Source organism: Herpailurus yagouaroundi, unplaced genomic scaffold, assembly GCF_014898765.1.
Source record: "Herpailurus yagouaroundi ecotype Mexico unplaced genomic scaffold, PumYag 188, whole genome shotgun sequence".
Classification (NCBI taxonomy): Eukaryota; Metazoa; Chordata; class Mammalia; order Carnivora; family Felidae; genus Herpailurus; species Herpailurus yagouaroundi.
The window spans coordinates 3,943,631-3,955,191 of NW_024412419.1; positions in this window are offsets into that span (position 1 = coordinate 3,943,631).

The window sequence follows — 11,561 nt, forward strand, 5'->3', positions numbered from 1 at the left end:
TCGGGCTCTGTGCTCACAGCTCGGAGCCTGGAGCTGCTTCGGATTCTGGGTCTCCCTCTCTCTCTGCCCCTCCCCCACTTGCACTCCATCTCTGTCTCTCTCAAAAATAAATTAAAACATTAAAAAAAATTTCGGGGCGCCTGGGTGACTCAGTTGGTTAAGCATCCGACTTCAGCTCAGGTCATGATCTCGCAGTTTGTGAGTTCGAGCGTCGAGTCGGGCTCTTCGCTGACAGCTCGGAGCCTGGAGCCTGCTTCGGATTCTGGGTCTCCCTCTCTCTCTGCCCCTCCCCTGCTCACACTCTGTGTCTCTCTCTCTCTCAAAAATAAATAAATGTAAAAAAAAAAATTTAAATAACTTGCCACCCACTTTTGCTTGGATGGAGAGCTGGGTGTAAAAGGTATTTGACGCAAACAGGTGGGGGAAGCCGACCCAGCTCAGGCAAGTCAAATTCTATGATTGAGGATTAATTTAGGAGATACAAAAAATGAACACACAGCAGCCCATTTTAGCGCCTCTGTGTGGTACCGACTTCCCCACTGCCAAATTTAGATATTACCTATTAGTAATGGATAATCTCTAAGATGGTGATACACAGGGGCGCGTGGGTGGCTCCATCGGTGAAGCGTCCGACTCCCGATTTCGGCTCAGGTCATGACCTCACGGTTCACGGGTTCGAGCCCCGCAATGGGCTCTGCGCTGACCATGTGGAGCCTGCTTGGGATTCTCTCTCCCTTTCGCTCTCTCTCTCTCTCTCTCCCATTCCCCTGTTCGTGCTCTCTTTCTCTCTCTCTCAAAATAAATAAACATTAAAAAAAATGGTGATTCACAGACAACCAGATGCCATCAAAACAAATTTTTTTTCAAATACCGCCTCCTTTTCTCTCCTGCTTCTTGGGTGTTCAGGCAGGGATTTCCTGGGACACTTCGTGCATCTCCAGTGGTTTTGAGTCGAGGTGGTCTGCCCTCTTGGAAAGCAGTCTGGGGAAACGGAGCCCAGGCCAGCAGGAAGGCAGGGCGTCAGAGTTCATGGCTGCTGAAATTAGTGCTGTGACCTTCGCGAAGTCATTTAGGACTTTAGGAGTCCTGGGCAGGAACCAGAAGACCTGAATTCAAGCTGTGAGTCTGCCAAGAATATTCCAGAGCTGTGAACCTGGGGTAGGTCTGTGAGCCTTTCTAACTGTCAGGGCCCTGATGGGGTCGAGGTGACCTGGCTCCCTAACAGGCTTCTCGTGGGGTCAAGAAGACAAGGCACTTGAAGGTCAACAGTGAGCTCTAAGATGCTCTACGTGCACTTTGTCATATCTGTCACTCGAGGGCTCGGTGCCCTCATCACCAGTACGTTTGTTCCATAAATCGACAAATGTCTGTCAAGCAGCTTCTCCTTGACGCACGCCTAGGTATGAACAAATCACGGAAAACCTCCCTGCATGGAGCTTACCGCCTAACGGGAGAAGGCACACAGCGAACAAACAAAACTCTACGTGTAGCGAGAAAGGGGAGGGGGGCTGTGGGACGTGGGAAAGCAGAGTCCAGCGAAAGCTGGAGAGCAGCCAGGCGTGAGGAGACAGGCTCGCAGTTTCCAGGGGTGCTCAGTGATCCCAGACTTGTGGGAGTCCCACGGGCCAACGCCCACCGAGAATTGGAGGCTAAGAGAACAGGCGGCCAGCTGCCCGGCTGTCTGGCTGCTTGAAGGCCAAGGACACGAGCGAAAGGGCTTGTTCTAAGTGAAAGGCTGGCAGGCCCGTCATCTGACCTGAGTCAGAGGCCAGCTCCTTGTTCTCACGAACCTGGCTGAGGTGGGGCAGGGGGCTGCACGCGAAGCAGGTGGGACGACTCCCCTGCAAAATACTGGCGACGGTCGGCTGTGGTTCTCTGGGCCTCCACAGAGAGTGAGCCCATGACGCGGGAGCTCCAGGGGGACGCCTGGGGGCCAGCACCTTTGGAAGCAGTTTCCTAGGACCGTGGCAGATGCCCCGGGTGGCGGAGGCTGGCAGAAACTCATTGCCAGGGGCCAGGAGACAAGAGGGCGGCCGCTGCTGTGGGCCTGGGCAGGTGTGCTAGGAAGACGCATGAGACGCTGTGTTGGGGACCACGTCGGATTTGGAGTCCACAGGTCCTCAGAGGGCTGGGACATAGCCGGGGCCCGCAGTGTCCCTCCTGATCCTGTGACCCAGAGCATCTTGGTCACGAAAACTGGGGCGTGAGACTCACTGCGTCTTTGAAGGGGTTTCCATGAGTCATCACAACAGGTGTGCATCATACAGCTTACAGATATCCACTTTATACTAACGCACACGATATTATAACACCAAGGAGGACGGAGAAAGAACATGGGATTCTGGATTCAGACTCTTCTTGTCCAACCGCGACCTCTTCTGAAGTCACTTCTGGAGCGAGGTAGGAGAACACCACTCTCCAGTGAAACTAGGCACTCACAGGAGATGCTCAGGCAAACATTTTATTTAACTTACTAGCTATGGAAGTTAATTATTAACCTTGCTGCTGTTGGTAATGATACTAATTCTTTAAATAGAACCTTCTACACGGTGAATCTTTTTAAAGGCATCACATTCCATCACGTATGTTGACCCGTAGCTGGATCTAATCACCCAACCCTTCGTGTCATCTCCAAGTCTACTTTCTTGTCATCGCAGTCGAGGACACCGATGGGCCTCCCATCACCAGCATGAGAGGCTCGGCAGAGCGTCCTACATCCTCCAACGTCCTATCCAAGTCGCCATCATCCTCGTCCCTAGAATCTCCTCCTGCCTCTCCCTCTCGGGGCCACCTCTCTGGCTCATGGTCTGGCCATATCCTGTTTGCACTCTTTCAGAGTCAATTTGTCCCAGCCTCCTCTTGTGGTCAGAGTGGTTGTGTAGGAGGTGGAAAGTATCTGTGTCTCCGGAACCCTCTACGGATCCTCTGTTTCCTGTCTTCGGGAGGCTCCCTGGTTGCTCAGGACTCCTCGCCTCTTACTTCGGGTCCTGGAGTTTCTGAGGCCTGCAGCTCCCTTCACTTTTCCTTCTTCCTCTAGAAGAAACACGCATGCCCCAGTTCTCTCCTTCCTGGTCCCGACTCATCAGGGGGCTGCTCTTGACCGCAAGACTTTTCTGGAACTCTCCCTCTGGTGGTCCCGGACACCGCCTCTTCCAGGGAGACGTTTGATGGAAACGTCATCTTCCAATCTCTCCCTTTCCAGTCAGACCACAGACTCCCTCCTCGAGGACAGAGGCTACGTTTTATTCGTCCCCCCAGTGGGTGCCCAGTGAAGGTCTGGGTCATGGGCACCATCTGCTAAAGTGCCACTACACGGAGCTCCACACCAGAGGCACAGCCCTGTCACTGCAGGAGTCCGCGGGCTCTGGCTCAAACATGGGTGTGGAACTTATTCACCCTCGACTATTGTCAACAGACTGAAGGACCGTGCTTGTTGATTAAATAAATACATGAGTGATTCTGTATCTTCATTACTTCTTCAGTTTGGTTCCCCAATTTTAGGTTGCTTTTTAGGTATTGTTGAACCAGCTTAATATTACGTTAGGATTATTATTTCGTATCGTGGTCATTTTTTAAGTATAAGAATGCTCAGGGTTTAAATGGTTTTTTTTTTCTTTAAACAAGTGTAACTACATGTTGAAGATATGTAATAATACAATATAATTCTCTATATAATGCATGTTACATAATACATAATCTATAATGTCTCACGTCTCATATCTCATATATCATGACTGTGAAATAAAATGCAAACAGATTTTCTTCTTCTTCAATAAAATGAAATAAGACCTGAACACAGGATGCAGGGCATCTGGGTTTTTTTTCTCTACCCCGGCTCTGTCCAGCTTTGTGGCTGGTCAACCTCTCCATGCCTCAGTTTGCTCAACTGTAAAACGAGGGGATTAAACTAAATTGTTAATGTTATTTCCTACTTTAAAATGCTGTTTTTTTTTTTCAATTTTAGCTTGATTTTTCATGTTCTTCATAGCACATGGGGATGCTTTCAAACCCACTGCACTATGAAAAATCATGTGGAACTTTTACTCAAGGCCAAAAACATCTTAATTACCTGCTGTCTTTTAGAATATTCTTCCCAGTGGACACATATGGGCAGGGGGTTGCCGGAGGTAAGAAGCCAAAGAGAAGGATGAGCAGACAGTTTTTCTAGAACCCCACATCTGAGATGCAATTATTTTCTGTTGGTTCATGCAATTTTATTCCCCAAACCTGTTTCCCTAATTAAGCAGAGAAGCCTTTTGGCAAATATGGAGCACATAGAAATGAAAAGTAATCAGCATAAAATTGCGTAGGAAACACCAGTCCAAATCTAGAGTCCACACTGCAAGATGGCTGCCCCAGAAGGACTGGGAAAACATTGCCAGCTCTGTCTTTCTGGTCAATCTGGGAGGATGCGCGCTCCAGCTAGAGAGAGGGGCTTTCTGGGTGTTGGAGTGAAAACACACAGAACAACCGATGGGCATTTATTTTTCAGCAAACAAAGAGTCTAATTGACTTTATTGCTTTCCTCGGAAGGCCCCGTAAATCAGAGAAAGTTAGCTGCGAGTAAAAACCCAGCAAGGAAAGGAAGACATATAATAATGTCTTTGGTTGCCCAAAGTTATTCCTGACTATTGAAGTTATAGCTTTTTTTTTTTTAAGAGAATAATACTTAAAAAAAAAAAAAAAAAAAAAAAGCAAGGGGAGCCTGGGTGGCTCCGTTGGTTAAGCATCCAACTCTTGGTTTCAGTTCAGGTCATGATGTCTCGGTTTCCTGAGTTCGAGCCCCACATCGGGCTCTGCGCTGACAGCGTGGAGTCTGCTTGGGATTCTCTCTCTCCCTCTCTCTCTGCCCCTCCCCCACTCACACTCTCTCTGTCTCTCTCAAAACTAATAAATAAACTTAAAGACATAAGGAACAATAATACTCACATTTTTTTCTTGTGGGAAATCTCGTAGATGGTTACTTGGTCTCCCCACCGTGGTTTTCCCTCCATTTCATACTCTATCCCACTTTGGGTCCAATCTTTGTTATTTTTATTTTTTCTCATTGCGGCAAAATATACCTAATAGAAAATTTACCATTGTAACTGTTTTCAAGTGTACCATTCAGTGAATTCAAGCACATCCGTACTGTGCAATGGCCAATGCCATCCGTCGGTCCAATCGTTTCGCAACTTTTTAAAATTCAGAAGCCTACAGTGATCTCATGCTGACCCCTTTGCTGCCCCATCACCTGCTGGATGAGAAAGTCCAGTGAGGCAGCCACTGGACCTCGACACGGTCCAGTTGTGCCCTCTGCATTCCAGTCTGTGTCTTCATATGTGCTTGCAGGGGTCCTATGGGGCAAAACGTAGGGGCTCTGGAGTTAGGCAGCCCCAGGCTTCTAACTTGTCCCCCATGCACACCCCCATACTTTGGGCACGACCCGTTACCTCCACCAGCGCGAGAGCCAAAGCGGATCAAGAGATCTGGCATCTCCCGGAAGGTGGAGAACGGTTGGGTGTTGTAAATTGCTCACAAACACTTTTTCCTCTTTGTGTTTTGTGGATGCCGGGGAAAATAAGGCCAAAAATAATGGTGGCAGTGGTGGTGATGATGAACGATAACAGTAACCACAATAATAATAATACAGCTGAGTTGGGAGTGAGGAAGTATGACAACTGTCAGCCTAGGTTGGAGCCTTAAGGGTCTGCTCTTGGCTTTGTCCCCACCCCCACGTGGGCGGAGCTCCATGCTTCTACCTGAGCCAGCTCATAATGGTTAGGAAATGGGCAGGATCACTCCAGGCACATTGTTGACCCCACACTGGAGTGCTGTATATTCCTGTTATAACAGTAGATTTAGATTTAACTTTATCACAGTGATTAGAAAGTGGAATTTGAATTCCTTCCATTTTTCTCCTTCAATACAAGTATTTGGGGTTCTTATTAGTATGTAACAATTAAAACAGCGAGAGGGTGTGCGAACCATGAGGTAGAATATTTTAGCTGATAAATGCAGGTTGGTAATCTGTACACAAAATCACTTACCGAGTTTTGATACCTTTAAATTAAAAAGTATTCTTCTATTTAAATCATCATTCCATTTAAAAGCAAAGAATGTGGGGTGCCTGGTTGGCTCAGTTGGTTATGTGACCCACTTCGGCTCAGGTCGTGATGTCGAGGTCTGTGAGTTCAAGCCCCACGTTGGTCTCTGTGCTGACAGCTCAGAGCCTGAAGCCTGCTTCAGATTCTGTGTCTCCCCCTCTCTGCCCCTATCCTGCTCACGCTCTGTCTCTCTTTCTCTCTCTCAAAGAATAAACCAACACTAAAAAAAAAAATAAATAAATAAAATAAAGCAAAGAATGCATCAAGAAAACAATGATCATTACTGAATGTTGTTATGTTATTAACACCGAAAATAATTTTGTCACATCAAAGAGAGGAGTGTTAAAAATGACATCCTTCCTGGGTGTGGAATATGCGGGGTCACCCACCGCTGGGCAGAGCGGGATGATCAAAGTGATTTTCCTTCCAACTCTGGCTTGCGGTCACCATTATTCCAGGAACTTCCTGCCTGTGTAGACTTCTCAGAGCGCTCCCTAAGGATTCAGTGCATTCCCTTTACTCCCCAGTCCCTTTAGACTAAATGCCTTTGCTTATTTTTTACCTGATCGAAGATGCTCCCTCCCTGCTGCTTAAATCTGTCCCGTTCTTCAACGAGCAAACCAGAGAAGAAGAAAAGCAGTGAAGACGGAGAATATTTGAATTTACATGGAGGTGGGCTTGATTCTAGTTGTGTAATACTAGGGTAGGTCCTCTCTTTCAACGTGTTTCCCCTCTTGTAAAACGAAGCAGATGAGACCAGCCTATTAGGATTTGGTGCGGACGAGGGATTTATCACATGGAAAGGACAGAGCTTGGTGTGAGGCACAGGATGAACAGTCTAGGGACTCACCATCTTCCTTGATCCCTTTTACCTCCAGACGTGCCTCAGACCAGCTCTCAGCGCCAGCACACCACCCACTAGCAACGTCTCTCTGCCCGTCACTGTTGGTATGCACGGCCAGCGTTCACACACAACTATATCCCCGTCTGCCTCTGCACACACACACGCGTAGATGCACGGTGAATGTTTGTGCATACCTCTGAATCCACACCCGCGTTTGCATACAAAGATCTGATTATATGCAATTGTATGATCTAATCCTACAATCTTCCAAAATCAGGCCACATTATTTTTCAAGTAAACATTGCAATATAGGGGCTTAATGTATAATATAGATCAAGATAAATGATTAGTTCACCAACCCAGAGTAAAAGCATGTGCGCTCACTATGGTCTTGTTTTCTTTCGACACATGCTTTCTATCAGGAGACTGCTTCTTGCCAAACATTTTTATTTTAAACTTGGCTTTTCATGACGCCAAACAATTTAAACATTTGGCCAGTGGGATCGGTGCATATTTTCCACCATGTAATAAAATAATAGTTCGGTTGAAAACTTTATTAATTCCAAATTGAGTAGAGTCTGGCTAGTGAGCATTTGGCCCCCAGTGGTCTTTGCTCTGTGTCTGACTAGAGGGAAGAGAAGCTGGTAGAAACAGCTGGTCTTGCTTTCACGTGTGAAAGAAAAGGTAATGATGTTTAAGAGATAGCTTGTCAGAAAAGGATGGGATATAAGACAGAACACCCATCATCTGAAGAGGAAAAGGGACTTGGGTTTGCTTCTTGGTTGTGTGTGACGACGACCACTCCTCTCCCACGTTTGTGATTAGAAACCTGCGCGGACAACCCTACATTTCCCACACGGAAGCATCGGCAGCATTTCCCGCTGGATGTAGATGTTACGGTGATTTGGGCTGTGTTTATATGTTCTAATTTGAATTTCTTTTCAAATGTCCAGCTATAAACAAGTTTTCTTTGGGTAAACAGAAAAAATAAATAAATCAACAACGCCCTTTTCAGAAGAATGGCTTGTCACGGGCAGAGGTTGAACTCAGAATTCAGAGTTCTGTATCCTCCTCTCAGGTGCTGTTAACTAGTGTATCGTCTTGGGCAGTTCTAGAAAGTCTTTGGGGAAGTCTAAGCACAACGTGGAACGAGCAGTGATGGGACGGGTGAATTCTCACATTCCTTCCAGCGTTATGATTTCTGATTTTACATGAAAAGAACAATGAGCATCATTTCATTAAAATGGGCAAAGAAAGCCCCCAAACACTACTGAACACACAGCATATGCCTGGTTCTGAGCTCTGGGTTGTCACTGTTTCATGCATTTTTAAATTATTTCTTAACATTCGCTTATTTTTGAGAGAGACACAGCAAGAGAGAGGAAAGGGCAGAGAGAGAGGGAGACAGAATCCGAAACGGGCTCCAGGCCCTTAGTTGTCAGCACAGAGCCTGACGTGGGGCTCGAACCCATGAACTGCGATACCATGACCTGATCTGAAGTCGACGCTCAACTGACTGAGCCCCCCGGGCGCCCCGGTTTCATGCATTCTTTGGAAATAACACAGGTTATCTCAATTCGTCCTTCCAACAACCCCCCCGCACCCCCAGAGGTGCTCATTCCTACCCCTCTCACAGAGATCAGGAAACTGATCTCACCTAGAATAGACGATGACCTCAGAATTCCAACTCAAACCTGTCCGGCTCCATAGCCCACACTTCCTCATTATGGTTTTCAAGACCTCTGCACCCTTGACGCGAAACATTTTGCAGGAAAGGACGGACTTATTCTTCCACAAAACAACAATAGGGTTAGGGACCTATGAAGATGTTTCTAATGTTATCACGAAGTCATCAGCACATCTGGCTTCTTCCTAACTCGTTAGGAATGTTCCCGGTTGCCGAGGGAATGTTCCCTTCACCGGGGGCTCCGGCGGGAATGTTTACTTTGTTGAGTAATCCATTTCTTCCTTCTCTACCCAAACCGCTAAATAAACTCGCTCCATTTTTGTCCTTTTAGGAAAAGTAATTGAGAAGAATCCAAGACAAATGAACTTATAACTGGCTCTCCGACGGCTTTGCTTTCTGGTTGTCTTCCTGTCCGTGAGTAGCTCACAGCCCCCTGTCCCCAAGGGAAGGCTCATCGCACCAGACGGTTCCGCATCGACCTGCGCCCACAGCCGCCCAGGGGAGAAAACTCGTTTAATTGGACTGCAGCCACACAAATGTGTGTGTCCGTAGAAACCCAGGTTTGATGTTACTCTCCCTACGGCTTAGAACTGTGGTTTATTGTTAACCACTTTCCTCTCTCTCCCTCTCTTCAAGGTAGATTTATTAGTACAAATATGCCGTGCAAATGATGATTTATGGGGGCACCAGAGTTCCCGAGAAAACATATTGATTTAGGGGAACTCGCATTCCCTGCTACCACGGCCTGTTAAGGGACCTCCGGGTGACGGGACTCCCAGCGAAGCTGAATTCATCAACCCGCCAAAAACTTGAGTTTCCTGAGGTTTTGTGCGGCCGCGTTACCGTGTACCAGTCCTGCCTCTGAAACCTTGGCTTTTCTACGTCATGGCTGCTGCCCCCATTCTGAATTTCCTGCATCCTTTCATCGGCTCCGAGAATTATGCCATTTATCTCGGTAGCCGCCTCACACGGGCAGATCGATGGGGAGACAGGTGCACGCTCCTAAGCGAGGAGCAAACGTGGAGGAGGCTAGCAAGTCGTCTGGCATCTCCCGATTCTGTCCTGATGCCCGGGAGAAACGACTTCTACCCGGTTGATCCTCATGGGACTCATCCACATTCCTGGCCATGTGCCCGGCATGAGGTAAGAAGGATGCGGGGGGGTGGGGGGCCCCCTCTCAGGTGCCCTTGCCTTCGCGACCGGGACGGTCACCTCTCCAGAAGGGACCGCAGTGAAGGAAGGGGTGTGCCCGGGCTCTGTGAAAGGGAGCCAGAAAGAAGAGCACCGGGCAGGAAGCCAACAGAATCGTGCGAGTAGATTTAATTGCAGAAGGCGTCCAGGCCGTGCACTTCAGGACATCGGTGAAAGGAGCTCTGTTTTTCTCTGGGCTCGGTCGTGGTGATTAGGGACGGGATATGATGGGCGGCATTGATCCCTTTCTTCACTCACGTGACGTCTGCCCGTGTTTCTCTGATCGTTTCACTTTGGAAGTGGGAAAAATGGAGGCATGTGACCCTCTGGGCCGAAGCCCACCGCCCTATCGACAACCCCCATTAATCTTTGAGAGTCTTGCCCCATTTACTGAATAGCAGGGCTCTCTTGGAGTCACACACCCATCAGTGGCCCAGTTAATTGCAATCAATAGCTGCTAACATTTTTCCTGCCCGCCCGCACCCCGACAGTAACTCTTACCTCCTCCGGAAGACAGGCATTCGAGGGCATCATCGCTCCTTCGTAGGAGGTGGAGACTTGACGTGGGGCCGGAGGAAGTCTCCGTACGTCGTCTTCGAAAGCTATTTTATAGCGAAGAGATTTTGGCTTTGAAGTTTCAGATTTGAACACGGCCAGTCTCTTTCTGGTCTTTTTGGTGGCTTCCCGTTTATTCCTCAAATGTTTCAAACACATTCTCCCGGGTTGTAAAGTACTACAAAGCTCATTAAGAAAAATTGTTAAAAAACACACAGTGACTAAGGAGGAAAATGATCTCAGTACCAATAGAGAACCCGGGTTAACCTTTCGGTGTCCTGTTTTGTTTTTTGGGGTTTTTTTTTGTTTTGTTTTTCTTCTTCTTCTATTTTTCTCTAACCAAACATATAGGGAAAGTCCACCTTTGCCGGTTGGTACTGTATCTACCGATCTGTTTCACAAGACACGAGAGAAACCTCTCTGTCTCTGTCTCTGTCTCCCAAGTTCCACTGGTGTCCAAGTTGGAAGAAAGGTCATGCCGATGATAGATGTCTTTGCAGAGTTACTGTCATTTAGTTTATTTGTTGTTGGTAGTTTCTGCCCCCTGTTGTCCCTTCTGTTTTTACATGGTGATTTTAGCAAGAATTTGGCCAGAGCTTTAATAACAGCCGCGAGCCAAACACCCTGAGACTTCCCCTAACTCCTGTTTTAAATAGTTTTCCAGACCCAAATTGCCAAGCAGTGTCCGAGTTCGTATGGTCAGCAACATGTGTCCCTTGCCCTCAGGAGCTCATCTCTCACACCGGACAAGCAGGTACCCCAGGGTCTTAGCCAATGGGACGGAAGTGTACATGAGATGCCATGGGGTACCTTTGGGAGTGTGCAGTAAGGAAGCTTCCTTCGGGAGGAGACACTGAGTTGAGCCACAGGAAGGAAGTCAGGACTCGTTATGTGGTCAAGGGGAACTGGGAAGAAGGTCCCTCCAACCAGAGCGGGGAGTTTAAGTGACAGCCAGTGGGGTTGAGAATGAGGAGTCTTAGAGGCATACTGCTGGAGATGGTGAGCAGACACACGGCTCTCGGCCGAGCGAGGGTAGTCGGGATGGCAAAATATAAATAAATGTTGTTGATGTAAGGAATGTGTGATAATAGAGGGAGATGGACGGGAACCTGCAAATATCCCCGTGAACATTCTAGAAGAAGAGAGGAACCAATAAAATGTCACAGCAAAAGCCACTGGAAGGAGTTCTGGAAGAAGG